We start from the raw sequence: 27145 nt of genomic DNA, 5'->3' as shown, positions 1-27145 counted from the left end.
GTTCTGCTGCAATCGATTTGATTCGGTCTCAAAATAATGAACGCGACAGGGCAAGGGTAGCTGAAGCGCGTTTTCAGCTTGCAACAGATCGAAACCTGCAATACAATCGACGAAAAGCTGCCAGTCAATGAGACGTCGAAAAAAATTGCATTGCCCGAAAATTTCTGTAATTAAGTTACATCGAAGGAAGGGCTTATCCAAAAAGTGTTCCCCGATATCAGAATAAATTATAGGAATCACGATTGGCTCAGTGGCCAAGTGGCTGCCAAGAACAAAGATGTCTACCAGCTCAATCATGTAATCTAATCTAGCATAGAAACTGACGAAATTACATATAAGTCGATAGACACGGTTGTGGAGGCAGACGAACCAGTTAATTACCCTACGGAGTTTCTAAAATCACTTGATCTGCCTGGAATGCCACCACACATCTTGAAATTAAAAAAAGGTGTGCCGATTATCATGCTCCGGAATATGAATCAGCCGAAACTCTGCAACGGTACGCGACTCGCAGTCAAGAAATTGATGAACAACGTTGTAGAAGCAACGATCATAAGTGGTCCTTTTAAAGGTGAAGATGTCCTCATTCCTAGGATTCCTATGTTCCCGACTGATACACCGTTCCAGTTCAAGAGATTACAGTTTCCCATTCGTTTGGCGTTTGCAATGACCATAAATAAAGCTCAAGGTCAAGCTCTGGAGTTTTGTGGTTTGGATTTGGATGAAGATTGTTTTTCACACGGACAATTATATGTTGCGTGTTCCCGTGTCGGAAAACCAAATAATCTTTATATTTACGCGGAGAATGGAGAAACAAAGAATATTGTATACCCACAAGTATTACAGAATTAAATTAATTTGAAAATTATTCTTTTTTGTTTGACTTATTTCTTATGCGTGCAACCACAATATGCCATAGCGAAACGTGGCAGGCTACTGCTAGTAATTAAATAAAATTGAATAAACAATTTGACACTAACAAAAACAATAGAATGTGGTTTAATATTGTATGGTTACACCAACGGCCTCGATAACAGTGGGAAACCGAATTGAATGATTATAAGAGAAACGCAGTGCCTCAAAACCTGTCGTTAATGTTAGTATTGGATTAAATACTCGCCAGTGCCAGGACCAGCCCTGAAACACGAATGAATGACCTGTGCGATCCGGTGATCAGCTCTGAATTAGCCCTTATTTCTAGAACAAGCGAGACTGAATTTTTTACTGAAATTTTTTAAAATTTCCTCTCAGCCCTGAATCGACGTTCTGGTTCGAATCAGCCCTAATTTCGAATTTAATTCTAGAGTCCAGTTTTCGTAATTTATTTATTTATTTATTTCGCCAGCGGACAAATCCTTACATGGCTACATAACATAACAACTTACACCTAATAAATAAAACTACAAAATTAACAAAAACTTAATAAATGCCTTAATAACTTGCGTTTTAACACACCCTTATCAGAGCCCCACTCAATTCGGAGGCTAGGCGGCAAAGAATTAAAATAAGAAAGAGCCCGCTCTATCGGCTCATTTAAAAGATAATTGGCCCTATGACACTTCACCCGAAAGGGGGCAAAGGTACGAAGATCCCTTTGAGGAACATTAAAATTAACGAGTCCCAACAAAAAAGGACAATCAATGTTATCGACGATTAAATTATTTAAAAAAGTTAACGCTGCCAGTTTACGCCGATCCTCCAACGTGCAAACGTTCAGAAGAAGGCAACGGCTCTGGTATGAAGGAACAGGATCCTGAAACCTTAGAGGCAGAAGTGCAAATTTTAAATTTTTTCTGGAGTCGCTCAATTCTGTTGGAACGAACTTTACACTCCGGGTTTCAAATGATTGAGGCATATTCCAGCCTCGACCGAATGAATGCAGCATAGACGCTGAGGCTCGAGTATGGACTTTTGAACTGGTTCACGTGCCTCTTAACAAAGCCCAGCATAGCATACGCTTTAGGTAAAATATAGTCTAAGTGAGCCGAAAATTTAAATTTGCTGTCGAATAAGACACCAAGGTCTAACACCTCTTCTTTAGCTGCCAAATTATAATTATTGATGGAATAACCCGTACAGATTTCAAGAGACCGCGTACTGTAACTTAGATAAGTTTAATGGAAGAAGATTGCGGGAGCACCATGAGTAAACTCTGGATATATCCTCCTGTAACAAGTAACTATCACTAATTCAGCTAATCGCTTTGTAGATTTTAAGGTCATCCAACAAGTGAAGATAAGAAATAAACAACTCGCCTTGAAAAAAGTTGTTGTTGTTGAAGAATATCGATCAGCAAACGAAGCCAATTATTGGAGGAATTGAAGACAGCGTCAACCGTTACCATGAACGCCCACGCCGATTGTTGCTGGTAGCGCAGGAGAGAGCAATCGGGGTGACAAACTGCAGCTTGAGAAGAGTAAGATGTAACGGCGACAGCGGCGCCGCTTACTGGGGGTTTTTTGAAGATTGCAAATGCGGTAAAGGTAGAATCGCCGGGAGGTCAATAACCTTAGCCGGCTCTCTATGAACAAACCGGCTGACTTTTACCGACATAGGCCAAAAATCGTCATTAAAAACTGTTGGGAAATTTTGCGGAACTCCCAATTTAAAATTGACGAACTTGAGGGCGTTGATGTCAGCATCCTTTTTGATCAGCCTAGCACAGACTAAATCATTGGGCTCCACGTTCAGCTTATTTTTTTTTTTTTTTTTTGTTTACCGGTCTTTCAGAATTTGGAAATGGCTTGTGCATCAATAAGAGCATCAGCTAGCATTCCTGTATTCATCATAAAGCTTAGAGGCCCAGACGACCGAGGGGCGCTCAAGAAACGATTTGTTAGGATATTAAGTTATTGTTATTATTAAGCTAAGAGGAGTTAGTAAGGAAATTTAAAATTCTATATTTTAAGTTAGAGGGACAGGAAAGAGATGTAATAGAGTAGAGACCATTGTAGTTCGAACATAATACCCTAAAAGGGTCATGCAGTGCAATTTTTTAAAATTTCCTCTCAGCCCTGAATCGACGTTCTGGTTCGAATCAGCCCTAATTTCGAATTTAATTCTAGAGTCCAGTTTTCGTAATTTATTTATTTATTTATTTCGCCAGCGGACAAATCCTTACATGGCTACATAACATAACAACTTACACCTAATAAATAAAACTACAAAATTAACAAAAACTTAATAAATGCCTTAATAACTTGCGTTTTAACACACCCTTATCAGAGCCCCACTCAATTCGGAGGCTAGGCGGCAAAGAATTAAAATAAGAAAGAGCCCGCTCTATCGGCTCATTTAAAAGATAATTGGCCCTATGACACTTCACCCGAAAGGGGGCAAAGGTACGAAGATCCCTTTGAGGAACATTAAAATTAACGAGTCCCAACAAAAAAGGACAATCAATGTTATCGACGATTAAATTATTTAAAAAAGTTAACGCTGCCAGTTTACGCCGATCCTCCAACGTGCAAACGTTCAGAAGAAGGCAACGGCTCTGGTATGAAGGAACAGGATCCTGAAACCTTAGAGGCAGAAGTGCAAATTTTAAATTTTTTCTGGAGTCGCTCAATTCTGTTGGAACGAACTTTACACTCCGGGTTCCAAATGATTGAGGCATATTCCAGCCTCGACCGAATGAATGCAGCATAGACGCTGAGGCTCGAGTATGGACTTTTGAACTGGTTCACGTGCCTCTTAACAAAGCCCAGCATAGCATACGCTTTAGGTAAAATATAGTCTAAGTGAGCCGAAAATTTAAATTTGCTGTCGAATAAGACACCAAGGTCTAACACCTCTTCTTTAGCTGCCAAATTATAATTATTGATGGAATAACCCGTACAGATTTCAAGAGACCGCGTACTGTAACGGGTAAACATACACTTAGATAAGTTTAATGGAAGAAGATTGCGGGAGCACCATGAGTAAACTCTGGATATATCCTCCTGTAACAAGTAACTATCACTAATTCAGCTAATCGCTTTGTAGATTTTAAGGTCATCCACATACATTAAAAAGTACGAATGACGAAAGCATGACGAGATGTCATTAATGAAAATTATAAATAGAAGAGGTCCAAGAGAGCTGCCTTGTGGAAGACCAGAGGAGGTGACAAAGGGACTTGAGATAGCGTCTCCAATAGTAACGTGGCAAGGTCGGTCAGCCAGATAAGACTCGAACCAACTTAATAGGCAGGAATGAATACCTAACTTATATAATTTGGCCAGAAGGGCAGCATGACAGACTTTGTCGAAGGCTTTGGAGAAGTCGGTGTAAATGGCATCAACCTGAAATCGGTTTTCAAAAGCTTCAAAGCAGTGCTTAGAGAAGACCGCTAAGTTAGTGGTAGTGGACCTCCCAGGCAAAAAACCATGCTGGTTGGGGGATATAAAATGGCGAGCCAGAAAAGTCAATTTTTTAGTTACTATCCGCTCCAGTATCTTAGCGACGTTGCAAATTTTGGCTATAGGTCGATAGTTGGTAACATCACACCTACTGCCACCTTTGTGAATAGGCGTTATAGAAGTAATCTTCCACCGGTGGGGGAATCTATTAGAAGAGAGCGAAAAGGAGAACAGCAGTTGAAGGGGAGTAGAAAGAGAAGCGTTACTCCTCTTAAGAAAGAATGGGGAGATACCGTCCACGTCAGGTGTGAGCGACTCGGTCAGATGTCCAGTGGCTTCAACTAGGTCACCGTCCAAAACGTCCATGTTACTCACATTAAGAAAAGGCTCAATGCTAAGAAGAGTTTCATGATCACTCCAAGGAACCTTCGGCTCCAAGTTAGAGGCAAAGTATTTTGCAAAAAGATCAGAAACGCCCTGATCCGAGTCGGCTGCTAAATTACCATAACATATGGATGAATGTATGTCCGATTTTGACTTTTTGCTGTTAACAAACCGCCAAAAAGCTTTAGGATTGGATCGAAGGCTAGCTTCGACATCGGATATATACTGATTGTAAAGGAACTTATTAAGGAAATCAAATTCCCGCTTAAATTGCCGGTACAGCTCTCCTGCTCGAGTCTCACCTGTCAATATAAATCGTTTGTAGTGCTTATCCCTTCTATTCTTTAAGTTTTTTAAACCTTTTGTATACCAGGGAAGCCTATAGGATCTTCGTACCCTCACAGGGGCATAAGTATCAATAATATTAAAAAGGGCAACCAAGAACTTAGTATAACAATCATCAATTGAGCCATCCGAAAAAAGGGAAACCCAATCAAAGGCTGAAATAGAGGCGTTAATAAGTGACAAGTTAGTATCATTCAGATGATAATATGGAATGGGGGAAGTAGAATGCAAAAAACTATAAAACTCAATATTAATTACCAACGGCTTGTGGTGCATATCACAAGTACTTAATGGTACATTGCATAATTCTACTTAACTATTAATCAAATTATTTAAAAATATAAGATCAAGAATTTTGGATAAATCATTAAAAATATTATTTACTTGGGAGAGCCCCAGACTAAAAATATCATCTAAAACTACAATTTCATGACTCTGGTGAACGTTGCTAGGTAGCATGCAGGGAGATTCCGGGTCCCAAGTCCAGACAATGGAGCTCAGGTTGAAATCGCCAGCTACCATCAAAGCGGTAGGGTCCGACGTTCTAGCACAGACACTAGTGATGTTTTCCATATGCGCATGATATATACTAAATGCGCTGTTTGGAGGGATGTATGATGCAATGATGACGAAAGGGCCATGGAAGCCCTGGATTGAAACAGCAAGCTGATCCAGTATAGGGTCGGCCACCGGAAGGCGCAGTGGTGTAGCTTGAAGAGATCGACGGATAGCGATGATCACACCTCCACCTCGCTCACACTGGGTACTGAATGCATCTCGGTCCTTTCGAAATACATGGTACAAATTAGGCTCGAAGAACTCAGAGGAGCTGAATTTGTCATTGAGCCAGATTTCCACAAGGATAATTACATCAAAATCGCAGGCAGAAGAATTGAGGAATACCATCCGGGTCTTGGTTCTCATTCTCGATATATTTTGGAATAGAACTAGACGAGTAGCTACAGTCCAAACTGGGAATTGGACGGCAAGGCGGTGATGGTGAAAGTGCACTCCTGGTACTGGTGCATGTGGAGGCATATCCAATACGCATAGCTTGCAAAATAGCCGACAAGGACACATAGAAATTTCCATTAGACTCATCAGTAGACCTGCGAGAGTCCAGTAGCAAGGCAGATTCCGTGCCAGGTGAAAACATTGAGCGTTCATAGTCAGGCACATCCAAACGCAGCAAAGATCCACCCACGGGTCCAAAACGTAAATAAACAGCGAAAAGAGATAAGATAAGCGATGCGCTGCCAACGTCTCGATTACCATCGTCTTGTTGTTGCTGGGCATCAACAAGTGAAGATAAGAAATAAACAACTCGCCTTGAAAAAAGTTGTTGTTGTTGAAGAATATCGATCAGCAAACGAAGCCAATTATTGGAGGAATTGAAGACAGCGTCAACCGTTACCATGAACGCCCACGCCGATTGTTGCTGGTAGCGCAGGAGAGAGCAATCGGGGTGACAAACTGCAGCTTGAGAAGAGTAAGATGTAACGGCGACAGCGGCGCCGCTTACTGGGGGTTTTTTGAAGATTGCAAATGCGGTAAAGGTAGAATCGCCGGGAGGTCAATAACCTTAGCCGGCTCTCTATGAACAAACCGGCTGACTTTTACCGACATAGGCCAAAAATCGTCATTAAAAACTGTTGGGAAATTTTGCTCCGGAACTCCCAATTTAAAATTGACGAACTTGAGGGCGTTGATGTCAGCATCCTTTTTGATCAGCCTAGCACAGACTAAATCATTGGGCTCCACGTTCAGCTTATTTTTTTTTTTTTTTTTTTTTTTACCGGTCTTTCAGAATTTGGAAATGGCTTGTGCATCAATAAGAGCATCAGCTAGCATTCCTGTATTCATCATAAAGCTTAGAGGCCCAGACGACCGAGGGGCGCTCAAGAAACGATTTGTTAGGATATTAAGTTATTTGTTAATTATTAAGCTAAGAGGAGTTAGTAAGGAAATTTAAAATTCTATATTTTAAGTTAGAGGGACAGGAAAGAGATGTAATAGAGTAGAGACCATTGTAGTTCGAACATAATACCCTAAAAGGGTCATGCAGTGCATATGTCGAACTACAACGGCTAAGGAACAGAGGACTAAAGTTTCGAGTCCTTCTATTAGGAATGTTAAAATTTAAGCGTGTTAGTAAATGCTGGCTATCTACATCCCCGTTAATAAGGTTATGCAGAAAAACTACACCGAGCATTGTCCTACGATTTGTTAAGCTAGGTAAGTTTATGAGTAAGAGTCTACTACTATAAGATGGAAGTTGAAGATTTGCATCCCAGTTTAGACCTCTAAGTGAAAAAGTTAGGAAATTCTTTTGTACGGATTCTATGCGGTCCTGGTGTACTCCATATTGGGGACTCCAGACACATGAACCGTACTCCAGTATAAAACGGACCAAAGAAATGAATAGTGTTTTGGTTATATAGGGGTCATTAAATTCTTTTGACCACCTTTTGATAAAACCAAGGACTCCTTTAGCCTTATTAACCATTAAGGAAATATGGTCGGCAAATTTAAGTTTGATGTCTAATAGGATGCCGAGATCATTAACCTGGGTTAATTTTTCTAAGGCAATCCCATTAATAGAATAAGTAGCTTGCAGAGGGCAAGAACGATAAAAAGACATATGTTTGCATTTAGATCCATTAAGTATTAGATCATTAGCTAAACACCATTTTTGAAAGTTATCAAGGTCAGACTGAAGACTGCATTGGGCAGAGATGGATTTGTACTGAAGACGAAGCTTTACATCATCTGCATACATAAGAACTAGAGAGTTCGTTAAAGCAGGGGGCAGGTCGTTTATAAAAAGCGTAAATAATAACGGGCCAAGATGACTTCCTTGAGGGACGCCGGATGTAGCACGGACCAGACGGGACTGTATGTTTTTAAATAAGACTCTTTGTGTCCTTCCATATAGGTAGCTGGAGATCCACGTTAAGAGGTCTTTAGGAAAACCCAGCATATTCAGTTTACTCAACAAGAGTGAGTGATTAACTGAATCAAATGCTTTGCTGAAGTCTGTGTAAATTACATCGGTTTGATATCCCTTACAAAAGCCATCTATGACAAAGGATGTCAACTCCAATAAGTTTGTTGTGGTGGAGCGACGCCTAATAAAGCCATGCTGACAAGGAGTGATGATCGAAGAGCAAAGGTGTTGCAAATGAGGGGTAATTAATTTTTCAAATAACTTTGGAATTGCCGACAACTTAGAGATGCCTCTGTAGTTGGCAGCCTCGGACTTTTTCCCCTTTTTATGTAGGGGAATTATAAATGATTCCTTCCACTTAAGGGGAAAAATCGAGGTTTCCAAAGATTAGTTGAAAAGTCTTAGAAGAGGTTTGCACAGAGCCCTGGCACAGTATTTTAGCACACAGCCTGGTACTCCGTCGGGGCCTGGCGAATAAATGGGTTTTACCCTTAAAAGACCAGATAATAAGTTGTTCTCAGAAAAAGACGGACAGAAAATAAGATTTGCTGCTTGAATGTTATATGCATAATAAGTTGTTTGAAAAAATTCTGCGAATAGATCGGCAATGGCCTGATCCGAAGTCGCAGAGGAATTTTCAAACGTAAGCAGAGGTGAAAAAGATACGTGTTTACGCTTAGTGTTTACAAAATTATAAAACTGCTTTGGATCCTGAGTAAATTGAATCCGGCAGCGGTCAATATAATTCCTATAACATTCAGCGTTATGCACGGTAAAATTCGACCGAGCTAGTAGGTATCTTGAGAAATCAACACTACTGCAGGTTATTTTATATTTAAGTAAAAGCTTATTTTTTTTATTTTTTAAGTTAGTAAGGCACCTTGTAAACCAAGGAGGATTTGTTGAAGCGGACGGATATTTCCAAGGCACACATGAGTCAAAAAATTTATTTAAAGTAAAATACAATTTTTCTAAAGTGACATTAAGATCAGTGCACGCCAGAATATCAGACCAGTCAAATGTATTAATAAGGCTATTAAGTTTCTGAAAATCAGCTTTACGGAAACAGCGAATCTTATTTACCACGCTCGGAGACATCTGATCGATACCAGTGTGGGGTGATATGGATCCTCTGGGGATGAAAGGGGAAAAGCTCTGGAGAGAGCAGTACCATAAGGATCAGATACAAAACACAAGTCTAAAAGCCGACTTAGCGAATTTCTAACATGATTGATCTGACCTAGGGACATGTCAAACATGCCCGCGGTGAAGTCATGGTAAGTTATAAGTGACAAAGATGGTGAGTTATCGACGTTGGACCACTTTAATTCTGGGATATTAAAGTCGCCCACCGCCACGAGTTGGTCACGATCCGTCGTAAGATTAGAGACGTATCGAATGGCGGACAAATGCTGCCAATATGTAGGCGGTTCAGACATAGGAGGTATATATGAACATGTGATGTATAAAGCTTTAACGGACATAGTGATTTTAACGCAAATAAATTCTGTCACCAAACTCATGGGATTTCACCTCTTCAGAAGCAAGAGTAGAGTCTACCGAAATGAGGACTCCACCTCCTCTTCGCTGAGATTGATCCCATCTAAAAGTGGTGTACTTACTTGGAAAAACTTCGGAGCTAAAGATCTCCGGATTTAACCAAGTTTCTGTAAATGCTATTATATGGGATGCAAAGAAAAAACTATCAGAATATAGCTTGGGGAGTTTGCTACGTAGCCCCCTAGTATTCTGATAGGTAAGAGTTAATGAGGAAACTAGTTTTTTAGGTTAGTAGCCAAAGAAGAGGTGGAGGGTTGGTCGGTGGTTCCGATATTGGGAAGTCTCACTCCCACTGGTTTTTTAACTTTTTTCTTCACTGAACTAGGCTGATGTTCTTGGACGAAAAGATTCTCTGGCCAAAAACTGGGAGAACAAATCGTCTTGAACATCAGCGCGGGCACACAAATCTTGAAAGAAGACGTGCGCCGTGTATAATTATATTTAAATTTAGTTATGTCCTCCACCTTTATATCGGCTTTTGTTTTGGCTTTGATATAAGCCGAGTTATCAATCTCTGAAGTATCAGGGGCAAGCCGAGAAACAAATATATGTTTCGATGGAGGAATCACCTGTAAGGGTTTTGGTGTCGCAGGTACGAGAACTGCAGCATCAGTCGGTGCCGGTGGTCCAGACTGTGGAATACCCTTTTGGGTGACTCTAATGGGGGTTTCGTTCCCTAGGACCTGTGGCATCACTTGAAGGGATGCCATGGCGGACATATCGGACAATTGCTCATTATCCCTGAGAAATTCGGACGAATTTTTCTCAGTTCTAGCCCTTGGGGTGGCCAGAGATATAAGCGGCTGCATTAATGTCGGCTGAGCAGGCTGAGGCAGATCAGAAACAGCGGATTTCTTACGCTTAGGGGACTCATTTAGCAGCTGAAGGCCACTAAACTGAGTGTCCAGCGCACAGAGCTGTTCATTGATTTTACGAAAACCAGTGATCAGCTCTTTAAATCCATTTTTGGTCTGTCTCATGAACGACCTCATTTCGCCTTGCACAGCACGACAATTCTCACAACAATAATGTATCCCAGACCTACAGGAAATGGCATCCGAAACTGATGCAGTGAAACCGGCACACTTGGCGTGCACGACGTTTTCACATAACCAGCAATGGATGCTAGGCTGGGATGTGGAAATTGTCTTGTTACAAGACTTAATGGCACGACCAGTTTAAATTCCATTTTATTTTTTTTTTTTTTTTTTTTTTTTTTTTTTAATAAAACAAAAATTAATATTTAAAAAGTTAAAAAACGCAATACCTTGAACCACTGTGCCAAACAAGAAACCGAAGCGGGAGCTTTGAAAGAGTGCAAAAGAGAAATGCAGAAATATAGATAAGGCGGCGAAGAAGCAGAGTTGAGCTATGCTTGGAATAGAATTTAGACAAATTATTAATTCGACTCCAAATATACCACAGCACTCGCGAAGCGATACGGTTGAGGCTTTAAGATTGTTAAAATTCACAAGATTTAATTCACAAGTATGTAAACACCGGTTTACCAATATTTTTAATAAAACGCAGTGCGCACAAAAAAAACACGACCGTTCGCTTGAAAGAAAGAGAGGGAAGTGACAAATTTGTGATCTGCGACAAATTTGCACAGTGCATCCGGTTGGGTAGAAGTCGCGAATTTACCCACATGAAGGTATTTCAAGGTGGGAAGCACTTGAAGTTGAGCGCAACTGGGAGCTTGTCCCACAATGCGCCTATTAAGGTTGATCCGCTTCTTCTTCGGGACAGCCCCCTAAGATTCCGTTGGGGCCTGCCCCAGAGTAGCCTTTATGCTCCCAGTGCTGGTGGGCATAGCAGGGGGAGCAACAACTTGCACCCCAGCCGAGGAGGCGCGTCCAGCGGGCACAGCCGCTCCATTTACCAGGGCTAGGTCAACTTTGGCATTAAGGCTTTCGAAGCGGGACTCCAGATCTAGAACTTTATGATTTAGCTCATCAATTTTGGAATGCGAATCATTTCCAATGACGCTGCTATCACATTGCCACATTAAGTTCGGAATGTTAATAAGTAGTTTTATAGCCTCCGAGGGAAAATCAACACAAGCGGTGTGATAGGCACGCCGGCAGATCGACGCGCACCGAACGGCCTCACACCCACGAAGTTGGGTAGCAGTAACTTCTGCACTGCACTCGGTGCAAACGAGAGGCGACATGAGCGAAAAAGTAGACGTCCGAACTCAAAGAAAGCTAGATGAAGACTGAATTAGCGTTGAATCAGGTTTAAAAAGACGGCCGAATCAGGCCTGAAAAAGAATGCAGAATCAGGTCTGAAAAAAAGCTTCATCAGGATGGGAAAAATATAAATTAAGTCTCAATCATGACACAGAATCACTTTTTTCTTACATATATTTATTTATAGATATTTAGGATACATTATTTACCAAATTAAATTCAAATGCTCAAATGTTTTACCAAATTAAATTCAAATGTTAAGCAACATTATAAATATACTAAAATATGCTTTTGAATCACTTACACTCCGCTGGGAATTGAACCTTCGTTTTTTTGTTTATTGTATTGACTTTATTCGCTCGACTTCAAAGGGCCTATTTTAAGAGAGCTTTAGCGTCGCAATGTCTATGTCGGGGCGCCCTCTCCGCTACCGAGAGCTTTAGCTTCACAATGTCTAGTTGGGCTCCAATCTCTGTTTTTTTTTATTTATGTATTTAGTATTAGCACTGATCTTTTATTATAGAATTTAGATTATTATAACTAAAAGTAAGGATAAATTAAGACAAATAATATTCCATAATTTTGGATTTAATTACATCTATGGATAGTTAAGGGGATAATTAATGGGACAATGAGTTATAATTTTTACAAATAACGCGAAATGGATCGTGTTTAGCGAAATTAGACCTAGAAATTAGTAATCAAAGGGGCGGAAGGATCAAGTTACTCTATTAGAAACAGAGAACATTAATTTTTCAAGAAGTACTTGTGAGTCCACCTTTCCAAGAATAAGCACATGAAGAAGCATAACCCCAGCACAAGTACGTCGATGTACGCAGCCAATAAAGCTGAACGCGTTTTTTTGTACTTAAACTGAAGACGCCCCCGACATATAATTTTCAACCCCCATTCTGGAATCTTTTTGCGGAACCAACGCCCCCCTACACATTTTGGTCCTTCGAGCCGGATACCAGGATATTCAGGATATTTTGGATACTAGGATATCGTCCACCAGCAGTCCAGGCATTGTTCCGCCCAAAAGATAAGTACGAAATTTTTTCCGTCTCCGTCTCTCTGCCGGTCTTCAGCAGTGGTCCGAACATAAAATTTCGTTCACACTGCTGCAAGATTGTTTTTCCCTCCGTGTCAACTCCAAGTCCGAGTTTTCCGACACCACGGCAGCTTGAGACTTTTCTAAGACAAAAAATTACAAAAATTTTCCATCCATCTCCGTTGTGTGTGCCTCGCCATATTCCTCGCCGTTTTTGGCCTTTCCGTTATCCGTTCGCTCGCCAACGGTCGAGGCATATGTACATGCATACACACATACATTGTGTTTGGTGCAATTAATCCGCAAAAAAAATCGGCAAGTGAACAGTGAAAGTGTGTGGTGAAAAAAAAAATATAAAAATAAAAGGGCATAATTAATATTGGCCAGCCGGTGTGAAGTGGTTCCGGGAATCTCCAAGTTCACCGAACAGTCCGCCGCTGTCGTTATATTGGTTTTTCATCCCCAATTTTTTACACCACATAACTTTTCCGTTTCCGCAGTTACACATTATCGACGCTCCACTGTGCCAACATATGCCCACATGCCCTTACTTATATCCGTACCTGCATACATGTCCACATATCTCCAAATATTTTCTGCCTCCGATTTCAGGAAATATATAACCGATAAAATTTAACCATACAGTCCACTTATCGACGTTCCACTGTGGAACGCCATCATATGCCCCACATGCCCTTGCCCTACTTGCATGTATGCCCATATATTTCTCAATATTTTCTGCCTCCAATTTCAGGAAATATATAACCAAACAAATTGAAAAAAAAAACAATTAATTATAAATTTATTTATTTATATTTACAACTACAAAAATGTATTTAATTCGTATTTTCCGTCCGAGCAAAGGGCCAGGGTTTTTAATTCACCTTTCCGGCCACTCAATAATTAAATCGAAAATTTAATTATCGAAAAATAAATTATAATTAAATAATTTAATTGTCGATCTTCTTTCTGAACCTAGCCGCGGTTTCAATTCCACCGTTCCAGCTTCGCGTTACTTAACCTCCATTGATTAAGAATTGAAATTTTCAACTCCACCCGTCGGTTTCCATCATAATTAAATCCGCCAATTAGGCAAAAATTAATTTTTTTTTTTTTTTCTCTGTGTTCAATCCAAGCCAAGGTCAAGTCCACCTTTCCGGCTCCGCAAATTTGAAAATAGTCAGGAATTGAATATTTACGTACGAGCCATACTGGTCGAAATATACATACATATCTATATAGACAGTCATCAATTATTTTTCCGAACGATCACGAATTTTCCGGGCCTTGTCCATTTTCCGTTCCGTCATTTTCCTAACGCTGCTTCTACTCCGCATCTGGCAACATCCGCCTAGAATCTCAACAACCCTTGGCCCTTCTGGGTTTTTTTGGCTTCCTGAAGTTTCTCCCACATCCGAATTGTGCCGCATCCGACGTTCCTCTCGACATCGGCGCTTCTTATTCCCACTTGGCCTTGCAATCGCAATTCGTCCGCGATCTCACCGGTCTCATCACATTAGTGACCGGCTACCGCTTCGTACGAGGCACCCATTGCTCGCGTCAGTCGACAAGTTCTGACCAGCGAATTGGTGTCTGAGAATGCCCACGGGAGACGACCAAAAGCCACGTCCGATCCCAACCATCCGTCTGGACAGATCTCAATCCGCTTCTCCGCGGACGCCTCTTTTGAAGCCTAAGGCGTACAGTGACATTCCAAGGGCAAAGAGTGACGAATCCGTCAATACAATCCCCGGTCCTTCACAGAGGCAGACTTGTCCGTTGCAAAAATGGCTCAAAGTGCGGTCGACGTGGCGCTGAAAAAGTTCATCGCCACAACGGATCGAATTAGCCAATTTGAGGCTAACATAAATACTCCGGGCGCCAGAGAAACGGAAGGAGGCTCCCAATACATTTGCGAGGTCCATCGGGACCAAATTCGGGCACTGTGGGAGAAGGTGGAGAAAAGCTATGAGAGCTGCTCCGACTTACTAGCCGTGTCAGACGACAATGTGGCCACCTCGACCGTCCTGGAATCGAAGTACAACTACTGCTACCGGTGGATACCGAGGTCTTCGCGGGTGATTATCTTCGGTGGCCCACCTTCAGAAACTTGTTTACGGCCATTTACATCCAAAACTCGCGGCTCACCCCGGTAGAGAGGTTGTTCCACTTACTGTCCAAAACAAGTGGAGACGCCCACGCCATTGTCTCTAAGGCTCCGCTTATCCATGAGGGGTTTGTCGTCGCTTGGCAAAGCCTCACAGACCGCTTTGAGAACCGGCGGCTACTGGTCAATAGCCAGTTGAAAATCCTTTTCAACCTCCAGGCTATTTCTCAAGAGTCCGGGGTCACGCTGAAGGAGCTTCAAGCCACCATTCAGAGTTGTCTGACAGCCCTAGCAATGTCCGCCATCAATGTTGAGGCTTGGGACTGCCTCCTGGTGTTTATGATTTCGTCAAAGCTCCCCAAAGTCACACTTTCCATGTGGGAGCAATCCGTTCATAACAAAGCCAAAATTCCAACATGGAAGGAATTAGACAACTTCCTGACAGAGCGATATCGCACTCTGGAAGCGATCGACGACGTCAGACCTAGTGGCTCCGGGCAACTTCCGCCAAGGTCGGGAACTCCTACTGCCCGTGCTCGAAGGCTTCATTCATACGAGACTCGAGTGGTTCCGAGCCCCAAGGGTTGCGATCTCTGTTCGAGGGAGAACCACCCCATTCGCTTATGTCCGCGGTTCTTGGAAATGGACGTAAATGGGCGCTCGGACTACATTAAAAGAAAGCAGCTATGTTTGAACTGTTTTGCCCGAGGGCACCAGCAACGAGACTGCACGAGCGCCCATACCTGCTTCACATGTCACAGCCGACACCACACCCTTCTGCACCGCGGCAATCCGTTCGCCACCGCTCCAAGTCCGCCTACGCAGCTTACCGCTCCCAGTCCGCATCCGTCAACAAACGGCTCAGAGGATCAGTCGAATGTGCAGGTGTGTTTCGCTTCCGGGTCAGGAGCCGTCCTACTGGGCACGGCCCTTATCAACGTGTGCCTTTTGGGGTGCAGGGTCCAGGCACGATCTCTGATAGACTCAGGGTCCGAAGCGACCTTCATAACGGAACGACTGTTCAACCTCGTCAAACCACCCTTCAAGACGATTTAAGCCCAAGTTTCCGGCCTTAATCAGACCATTTCCGCGCAGTCTACAAAATTGTGCCATTTCTGCATTCGGTCGCCGTGTAGACCCGGGCTACAATTAGAGACTGCGGCCTACGTTCTGCCGCAGTTGGCAGGAAATCTGCCATCATACCCGATTCCGCGAGATCGTCTCAAGGGGCTGCCCGACATCCCCCTGGCGGACCCAAACTTCTTTGAGAGCTCCCAAGTCGATGTACTAATAGGAGCTGACATTCTTCCGTCCATTCTCCTCGGTAATGCCAAGGCTAACATATGCGGGTCGCTTCTCGGTCAGGAGACCATTTTTGGATGGGTGCTGACAGGCCCATTATCTCCAGCCAATCCCCGCAGCGTGTCCGTTTTTTCCACACGAGTGGCCCCCAGCCTCAGTGACTCACTGGATCAGCTCCTCACCAAATTCTGGGAGGTGGAAGATGTGCCCACACCGATAAGTTCGGAATCGGATTCAGTTTGCGAGCACAATTTTGTCCAGACGACGAAAAGAGACGAGTGTGGCAAGTACGTTGTGACGCTCCCCTTACGCGACCCCGGGCAGAAGGGTTCCGAGCTAGCGGCTTCACGGTCCTTTGCCCTTGATCAGTTTCTGCGTAACGAGCAGCGCCTGAAGAGGGATCCGCCCCTTAAGGCCCGCTATGACTCGGTAATTCAGGAGTACATCGACTTAGGCCACATGACCGAGGTCTCTCCCGCGAGCAATTCCGCTACCTACTATCTTCCACATCATGCCGTCTTCAAGCCCGAAAGCACGACCACCAAGGTGCGAGTGGTCTTCAATGCTTCGAGCCCGTCCGCAAACGGGACCAGTCTGAACGACATTCTTTACGCGGGCCCGGTCTTATAATCCGACCTGACGATTCCAATCCTAAAGTGGCGATACTTTAGGTTTGTCTTCAACGCCGTCATCGAGAAGATGTATCGGCAAATTTGGGTAGACCCCAAGCATACTCCGCTCCAACGTATTTTGTTTCGCAATCCCGATGGGGATATCCGCGACTACGAGTTGAAAACGGTCACCTTCGGTGTCAATTGTGCCCCGTTCCTGGCGATCGGTGTGCTGCGACAGCTCGCTGACGACGAAGAGTCGAAGTTTCCGCAGGCAAGCCAAACTATCCGGCATTTTATGTACGTTGATGACGTTCTCGCGGGGGCAGACTCCAAAACTGAAGCCCAAGCTGCGATTCAGCAGGGTTCCCATTTAGGAAATGGACGTCGAATAGCAAGGCAATCCTGGCCGACATTCCGACCGACTACCTCCTTCGTGCTGATTTCCTCGACATCGATGCAGAAAGCACGGCCAAGACACTCGGCGTGCGGTGGAAAGCGACGACTGATGAATTCTTTTTTGTCCCGCCAGAATTGACTTCCGGCTCGGTTTTCACGAAGCGCCAAGTCCTCTCCCAAATTGCCAAATTGTTCGATCCAGCAGGTTGGCTCGCTCCTTTCATTGTTCGGGCAAAAATGTTCATGCAAGACATTTGGCTTCTGGATCTAGGGTGGAATGACGCCCTCCCTCAAGATTTCTGTCAGCGATGGGTTGACTTCCTAAAGAATTACTCGGTGCTCGATCAGATTCGTGTTCCTCGATGGGTCGCGTTCCGACCACACCTAAAGGTCGAACACCACGGGTTCTGCGACGCTTCACAGAAGGCGTACGGCGCAGCCATTTACGTTCGTGTCGAAATCGGGTCCACGGTAATAGTGACCCTGCTGACTGCAAAGACTCGAGTGGCCCCAGTTAAGACGGTGTCCCTCCCTCGACTGTGCGGTGCCTTGTTGTTGTCCGAGATGGCCACCGCCGTTCTGCCACAAATACCAGGGGCCGCGTCTGCCCTATACTGTTGGACCGACTCGACTATTGTCCTCGCGTGGCTGCATAAGCCAGCGTGCCAGTGGACAACGTTCGTGGCCAACCGGGTGACCAAGATCACCCAGTTCACCGACGTGCCGAAATGGGCACATGTCCGCTCCGAGCAGAACCCTGCGGATCTCGCTAGCCGGGGCGTAGCTCTCCAAGATCTTGCAGATAACCAGTTGTGGTGGCACGGTCCTGACTGGCTGCAGAGGCCTCGCAGCGACTGGCCCACTCAAGGTAATGATGCCCTCGTGACTGAACTCGAGAAGCGAGCAGTCAAGGTCCATGTCGCGAAAGCGCCCCCCGAAGATCTCCTTGACTGTTTTTCCACACTCGACAAGGCATTACGAGTCCTTGCCTATGTTAATCGCTTCATCCAGCACGCGCGGAAGATTCGACCCTCGTTTGAAGAGCACCTGACCGCTAATGAGGTTACGTCGGCTGAACGTCTTCTAGTTTCCGTCACTCAGCGCAGACACTTCGTCTCTGAGATGGGCTGCTTAAGCGAAAAGCGTCCAATATCGGCATCCAGTCCGATTCAAAATCTGAACCCCTTCGTGGATTCGCAAGGCCTTATGAGAGCCTGCGGCCGGGTCACGTCCTCTGAGCTTCTCCAATATGACGAACGGCACCCTATTATCCTTCCGTACGACTGTCAGCTGTCTCGACTCCTGGTTCATTTTACACATCGCATCACGCTGCACGGTGGCAGTCACCTGATGATCCGCCTGATCCGGGCCAAGTTCTGGATTCCAAGGGTGAGGAATTTGGTCAAGTCCGTTGTCTATTCTTGTAAGGTATGTGTCATCCACAAGAAGAAGTTGCAGACGCAACTCATGAGAGAGCTACCCAAGGAACGGACGTCCTTCTCGCGCCCGTTCACACACACCGGTGTGGATTATGCCGGCCCCTTCGAGATAAAAAACTATACGGGGAGGGCCTGTCTCATCACAAAGGGTTATGTGTTGGTGTTTGTGTGTTTCTCCACTAAGGCCATCCATTTAAAGCCTACGTCGGACCTTACGACCGAGAAATTTCTGGCGGCTTTCGCACGGTTCGTGTCCCGGAGACGATGGCCCCGTCAAGTGCAGTCCGACAACGGGAAGACCTTTGTGGGAGCAGCTGCTCTACTATCCCGCGATTTTCTACAGAGCCTAAAGGGGGCTGTGACCGGTGCCTATAGTCACCAGCAGCTTCTCTGGCATTTCATTCCTCCGGGAGCTCCCCACATGGGGGGCCTTTGGGAAGCAGGGGTCAAGAGCTTCAAAACCTTGTTCTACAAGTCCGCCGCCACGCGAAAATACACCTTTGAGGAGCTGGCTACTCTCCTGGCGAAGATCGAGGCGTGCCTGAATTCGCGGCCACTCGCGCCAATGTCCGAAGACCCTGCTGACCTGCTAGCTCTTACACCCGGGCACTTTCTTGTGGGAGGACCACTTCTCGCCACGGTCGAGCCCGAGATAAAGGGGGACACCAATTCCATCATCAATCGTTGGCAACACCTCAAGGCGCTTCAGCAGCAATTTCAGCTCCGGTGGAAGGAGGAGTACCTCAAGGAGCTCCATAAGAGAAACAAGTGGCGAGCCCCTACGAGGGACCTCCGCGTTGGGGATATGGTCGTCATCAAGGAAGACAACCTTCCGTCCAATGAGTGGCGTTTAGGCAGGGTTGACGCGGTGTATCCCGGCTCTGACGGCCATGTCCGCGTGATCGACATCCGCACCGCGCGAGGGCTCGTAAAGCGGCCCGTTGTTAAGGTCGTGTTTCTTCCGTTGGACGCGTCCGCCTACCCACAGTAATCAACATTTCTTCCGCTCCAATGTTTCTGTCCATTGTGCTGTCCCGTAGCTCTGCCCGTAGTTCCGAACCTTCATTTACACCAATTCTGATCATGTTATTTGTTCCTTCATCATATTTCCGTCAACCATAGCCAACACGATGTCACCACGTCCACGCAACACCCCCGCATCGCTGGAGAGCAGATGTACTCGAGGTATTCAATCCTACCGTTGCCGAGTCTGCAGTGGATTCAACGCCTTCAAGAAGTGTCGGCGCTTCCTACGCCTTAGCGCCGAGAAGCGGCTCCGAGCGGTTTTTGTGAACCGGTACTGCTCGAGCTGCCTGGCCCACGAGCATTCCGACGGATCCTGTCGGCGGGGTGACGGTTGTAAGACGTGTGGTCAGGATCACCACACGCTGCTGCATCTCGTGGAGAAGCCGCGGGCTCGGCGCAAGGCACGCCGAGAGGAGCACCGGTCACGGAGCGCGGAAGTCAGGACACAGAGTGTCTCGTCTGGCGCCCGGCCGTCATCCGCCAACTCCCGGCGTGGTTCGGGTGCTCCTCGGCCTGGGTCCGCCACTTTCCGGCAATCCTAACCCGATCCACGGCCACCGACGTCCCGGCACTCGTCGACACATCCTCGGCCTTCTTCCGCCACTCCTCGGTTGCCGACCAACGCTCATCCGCCCACGTCATCCGCACCTAAGCAAAGTTCCGCCTTTCGTCGAGGGCCCCCGCTGGACGCGGTCGCTGCACCCACCCTCTCGGCGCTGCTGCAACGGAACAGCGTCAACGTGCTGCCGACTGCACTAGTGCGGATCGACACCGGGACCCGGAGCTTCGACACGGGGGCCCTCATCGACCCATGCATGCCCTCGAGCTGCATCGACGCCTCGCTCGCTGCGTATTTCCGGCTACCCACTAGCAGCGTGGGGGACGAACAGGTGTGTTCCGCCACCGTGGGGTCAACGAACGATGATAGCGTTCGGCTGGAGGTCATGTTTAAGATCGAGCCTCACGTGCGAGTTCGTACGCCGTCCCGGGAGCTGAGCGAGGCGGTGCGTGCCCACTTCCGAGGCGTGACCCTGGCGGATGAGCGATTCCATCTGCCAGCGATAATCTCCGTCGTCCTGGGCGCAGATATGTACCCACGGATTATCCAACCGGGCTTCCTGAAGATCCAGGACGGACTGCCAGTGGCCCAGAGCACCGTGTTTGGATGGGTAGTGTCCGGAGCCTGCCACCAGCCATAACACCGAGGGAGCTATTGCAACCCGAGCGATTGCAAGGGGGGCGGAATGTTTAGGTGAGGGGCCGTGGTGCCGCTCACCTGAAGAGCGCATCCGCGCTGAAGAGCGCATCCGCGCTGAAGAGCGCACCCGCGCTAAAGAGCGCACCCGCGCTGAAGAGCGCATCCACACTCGCCCCTCTGTGCCCTCTCTTCTCGATCGTTGGTTGTCGTCGATTTGTACTTTTTTGTACTAGTTTTTAAGTTGTCAATTCGATGTACGCAGCCAATAAAGCTGAACGCGTTTTTTTGTACGCCCCCGACTTATAATTTTCAACCCCCATTCTGGAATCTTTTTGCGGAACCAACGCCCCCCTACACAGTAGGTTTAATAGTTTTATCCGGCAATGATACGACGGAAGGCAAGTGGCAGTATCCCAGTTTAAGCTTTTTAATGCAAATAACAGAAACGGCTTTTGGACAGATTCAATCCTCCTTTGGTGGAACAGTATTCCAAGATAGGACGAACCAACGATACATATAGAGTTTTAGTTGTGAAAGGATCATCAAATTCTTTAGACCAACGTTTGATTAAAGCTAGCACACCTCTGGCTTTATTAACTGTTAGTGATATGTGTTCGTTGAAGGACAACTTATTGTCAAAAATGACTCCAAGATCGTTAATTAGGGAAACTCGATCTAAGACGTTATTCCCAAGAGAGTACGAAACTATGTGAGGCACACTGCGATTGAACGCCATAACCTTACACTTAGAGCAGTTAAGTAAAAGGAGATTGTTTGAGCACCACAAGAAGACTTCGTTAAGGTCTAATTGCAGGTGTCTATGAAGGAAATGGTTTGAGAATGAAAGACATAACTTGACATTATCAGCATACATAAATGTAGTAGCATAGTTTATAACACTAGGTAAATCGTTGACAAAAAGAACAAACAGAAGAGGTCCTAAGTGACTACCTTGTGGGACACCAGATGAAACGTTTATAATCTGTGCTGTAATGTTTTTAAACAAAACAAGCTACGTGCGGTTTGATAGATAGGGGGTCAACCACTGTACTATTTGTGGGGAAAACCCCATAAGACACAGCTTATGAAGGAGGAGATGGTGGTTCAAAGAATCAAACGCTTTGCTAAAGTCAGTGTATACCACATCTGTTTGCATGCGGCTCAGAAAACCTCTGTGGATAATCGAAGTGAATTCAAGAAGTTTAGTTTTGGTAGAGCGATGCTTAACAAAACCATGCTGCGAAGTGGAAATAATGCTTTCACAAAAATTTTGCAGTTGGAACGTAACCAGTTTCTCAAGCAGTTTGGGAATCGCAGATAGCTTAGCAATCCCTCGGTAGTTCTCAATAAGTTTTTATGATAGGGAAGGAGGAAAAAGATTTGATTTACGTTTCATATTGACAAAAGAGTAGAAGGAGCTTGGATCATTACGAAAGTTTACCTTACAACTCCTGATATACTGCTAATAAAGTTGATTGTTGAGAATAATAAACTGGTTGCGAATATACAGAAAGTTTGACTGATGGCACATCGATCCTGACTTAAGAAACTTTTTGTAAGCTCTACATTTCCTGATCTTAAGATGAGAAAGGTGTTTATTGTACCAGGGTGGTCTTGTAGACAATGATAATTTAAGGAACAAATTTGTTTAACGCATTATGAATTGTTTTGTAAAACGAATCCGTAGCTGCTTCAATTGTGTTTATAGACGAAAGAACATTCCAATCGATTTCAGCCAAATGATTCCGAAGGGCCATAAAATCAGTCTTTCTCAAGCATTTAAACATTTGAGGTTCGAGGTTGAACATTAAAGCAATCTTCATTGTGAGGCACATCAATTAACACCGATGCTAATAGTGTAGGATGGTGAAAGTCTTCAGGAAGCGATAGCGGCTGTCACAGAGGACGACACATTAAAAAAAATAAGGTCCAGATATCTGCCATGAGTGTTATGAATTGGACTAACTTGGAGCAGGGCAAGATCAGTTAAGCCATCGATAAAGTCGTTATGACAACTGGAAAGCAGGGAATTGTCTACCTCAGACGGGATCCAGGAAATGATGGGAAGGTTGAAATCTCCCATGATTAGGATTAAATCACGGTCCTTGACCAACGAAAAAATAGACCTAATGGCATCAAGATGGTGAAAGTACACAATATCTTCAGCCATGGGAGGAATGTTGGAACAGGTCAGGAAAATATGAGACGAGCCAGTTGAAATTTTCACCGCAATGAACTCAATTCCGAACTCGTTCGGGAAAGGAATAATTTCAGAAGGGTACTCATTACTAAAAGCAATGAGGACACCACCTGCAAAAGTTGGACGATCGAATCGAAACACTATGAATTTGGAAACAAGAATTTCATAATTAGAGACAGAGGTGTTAAGCCAAGTCTCAGTAAGCACGATAGCATCAAAATCAAAAGAAGCACTCTTTGTAAAAAATTGGCTCAGCTTACCCAGAATACTTCTAATATTTTGATAGCAGCAGGAACATAAACAATGTTATTCAGTTTTTTGAAGCAGTTTCTGCAGGGCTAGGATTCTGAGCGTCTTTTGCTAGGAATTCATGAATGATACTGTGCTCAGGCCAAGCTACAGGATCAAGTGCTTTTTCAAGGTAAAAATCAGGTAGGACTATTTTAAAAGAAGAAATAGAACGCTTATGCTTAAAGTTAAAGTTAAAAACAGCTATTTCATTGGAGCTGTTTTAAGATTGTTTAACAGGTGACTCCTGACATCATCAACAGTAGCATCCGGTATAAGGCGAGAGACAAATATGGCCTTACGAGGAGCAACCGCACTCAGCGTAAGTCCAAAAGATCTAACTTCAGGCGCCAATCACCAATCAGAGCTCTTGGAGACATCACAGCAAGAGCAGAGGGTAAGTTGTCCATTGATGGAGGTTGTCCAACGATGTCCAACGATGAAGACTCCAAGATGATAGAGGGCTCGAGATTTATACTCGGTACACTGATCGCTTCTTGCAAGGGATAAATATTAGAGTGCCCTCAAGGAAGGCTCATCAAGTCCCTTGGTACTGGAACAGCATCAGTAGGTAGACAATTAGGCGACGGCAAAATGTTACAAAAGAGATGTGCAACGAAGGCTTGGCGTCGTCAAGAACAACAAACTCCACAGTAACTATGATGTAACGGTTTACGTCCAGAGAGTACAGCTCGGAGAGACTTCCGTTGGAGAATATAGTTAAAGCGCAACAGAGATAACTTAAAATGTAAAAACAATTAAATGTATAAATAGGAAATAATAAGTTCAATGAACTTATTAAGTCAAATTTATTTTTAAAATTAATTGTTATATTTCCACTTGTTGCGAAAGAAGAAGGCTTTAATTCTAAGATCGAAGATAAATGCAAACTGGCAAGTGAATATACAGGAATATCATAAGGTTTATTACATAAGGTCACTGTTTAGTCCCATAAACAAGCTTATCATAATTTTATCATTCAGTTTCATCTGCCTTCAGAATAAATAACTTATAACGTGCAATTATTTAATTTGACTTTTATTTAAGAGCGGATTGTCATTGAAAATCTCATTGACCAAGCACCGTATTGTTCGAGGTTATATATCGCATTGTGATCATGAAGAATATGTTAATTATGCTCTGTATTCGGTACTGCCAAAGATCTTAACTCTTCGTTTTATAATTCGGAGGCAGGTTATTCCGCATCAGGAGCACCCCCTATCCTTTTGCAAATCGTCTAGAACTCTTTCTTATTCCATATCATCAAACACATCATAGTTCCTTTTTATTAGTTAAATTGATTCATGACGTTGGATAGAAGTTCAATTTCTTTATTACACCAAGGATAAAGAGCATTCAATGCTCTCGGAAATAATCGGAAGGTAATGAGTTATTGCTACAGCGAACCCATCTTTAAATCAGGGGGTGTCTGCGTTTCATAACCCAACCAAACCCATCATTTTCTTTATCATAGTCTTCCCTATGATTAGCCTCCACATCTTTGTCACCTAGCTTCACATCATTTTCTTCATCATAGTCTTCCCTATGATTAACGCAGATCGTGCATTCTGATGAAAAATTTGTATGAAATCTGCTAAGCAAGTTCCTTTCAACTGCTCATGCCTTTGCACATGTCGGTCAAGAATATTACGCTCAAAATTATCTACCGAGTACCAAGTCGCTTTTATTCTTCATTTGGCTATAGAGGTGCAAAAATATCGATGAAAACGTCGATGGATTGATGTTTTTCAAATTTTCTAAATCATCGATGTGGCTCTTCGACCATCGAAAAATATGTACCGAGTGCAAAGTCTCTCTAATTCTTCAATCGGGCGATAGAGGTGCAAAAATATCGATGAAAACATCGATGTTTTCAAATTTTCTAAATCATTGATGTTGCTCTTTGACCATCGATGTTTTTGTGCCGTCACTATCAAGAGGAAAACCTAAGGAAGGGTACGGAAAGGATCCGATTTTTTTTATTTTTGTATTTTATTGTGAAGAAATGGCTCTGAAACACCTTCAATGTTTGCACACTCAATTAATATGTTTAATTGGAATTGCACAGATCCCCTAACTCTTATGCAAGAGTTACCTATCAGATGGAACAGTGCGTACCAAATGATAGTTGAACTGTGCTAATGTGCACAGAACTGTGCCGCGTCCTTTCGACTAAGGGAGTAAAAAGATTCGATATTAATTATTCCTATGATATGCGAAATGCTAAGTCAAATTTCTAGCTTAAAGAACACTTTCAAAACGCCGGAAGTCATACCAGCCTTTGATGCAGTAATTGAGCGCTTTTCGGAAAGTTTCTCTCATCATGAAATTCGTACTACAATTCTCAGGCAGCATGTGAAAACTGTTAACGAGCCTGAAGTCTGCGTTTCAGTATCGGAAGATCCAAAATTAATGTATATTATTATTTTTGTTTTAATTAATTATACTTTCAGGAATCTTTAAACATAATGGCGCTCTTCAAAGAAGCCGCAAGAAAATATTTCTGACCGAAGGGCTCGCTGAAGCCCGATATTGTGGATAAACTTATGTTTATAAACAAAAGCCACAACTAAATATAAATAGGTTTGGTATGTTATGTTTTAATTGATTATCCCTTGCTGCAGCCAGTGATGTTGCAGATGCTGGAGAGAAGTTAGACTGGTTACCCCTGGCGGATGCCGGGGGGTGGTTTTTTCTTCCTTGCAGGTGACGAACGTTGTTTAGATCCCTGACGGTTGCCGAGGAAAATCACTTGCAATGGGAGCACATGGGAGGCGTGGTGACCAATTCAACAAATTGAATTTACTGTTTAAAGACTGTGCCGGAGATTGGGTTTTATAAGTGCTCTTTATTCATTGAGACTCTGACACAAACTGAAACTTAAAGATAACAAAAATTATTTCATAGCGGCCACGCAAATGTGCAATGTTTGCCGCTATGCATGGGCATCTGGCCAGACGCTGTGTCAGCAGTTTGGCCAGAGCGAGCTCTTAAATAATCGGACATTGCCGCTGCTCGGTTAACTTTAGTTAACTTATATATTCTTGATCAGGATCAGCTCCTGAGTTGATATGAGCATGTACGTCCGTCCGTTTTTACGCAATCAAGCCTCTCAGTTTTAAAGCTATCGTCTTGAAACTTTGCACACACCCTTTTTTCCTTTGCACGCAGTATATAAGTCGGAACGACCGGGATCAATCGACTATATCCTATAGCTGCCATATAACTGATTGATGGTATAACTTTGGTGTTTTTGAAGATAGAAACTTAGTACAGATTCTATTTTTGGTCAGTTGATCGGACCTACCAAATTTCATAACGATCGACCGACTATATCTTATAGCTGCCATATAACTGAACGATCGGAAATGGTAGAAATACCAACTTTGGTATGTTTGAAGATAGAAGTTTGGGACTTTTTTTTAGATTTTGTATTGTAATAAATTGGATTATATATTCATATTCCCATAAGGAGCGGCCAACTATATCCGATGTTTGCGGTATATATCCGGTTTTGACTACAAGGGTATATACACATAGGCTCCGCCCGAAGTTAGCTTTCCTTTCTTGTTTAGATTTTGTTTTGTAATAAATGGGTTATATTATGATATTCGGCCAACTATATCCGATTTTTGCGATTTCCCGTTTTAACTGCAATATCAAAATCAGCTCCACCCGAAGTTTGCTTTCCGTTCTTGTTATATATAAAGATGTTCAGGATAGTCTCTATTTGTATCGGGTTGTAGCACGTCACTG

At 44.0% G+C, this 27145-nt stretch overlaps 1 protein-coding gene across 1 annotated transcript in view; it reads right to left on the bottom strand.

Annotated features, from left to right (window-relative positions):
• Lcch3 (Ligand-gated chloride channel homolog 3) overlaps positions 1 to 27145 on the bottom strand; it is a 623958-nt gene that overhangs the window by 70950 nt on the left and 525863 nt on the right. The gene's annotated exons all lie outside the window — the stretch shown is intronic.

This window comes from Drosophila bipectinata, chromosome XL (assembly GCF_030179905.1).
Source record: "Drosophila bipectinata strain 14024-0381.07 chromosome XL, DbipHiC1v2, whole genome shotgun sequence".
Taxonomy (NCBI): Eukaryota; Metazoa; Arthropoda; class Insecta; order Diptera; family Drosophilidae; genus Drosophila; species Drosophila bipectinata.
The sequence above is the reverse complement of the archived record's forward strand: the minus strand, read 5'-3'. Positions and strand labels throughout refer to the sequence as shown.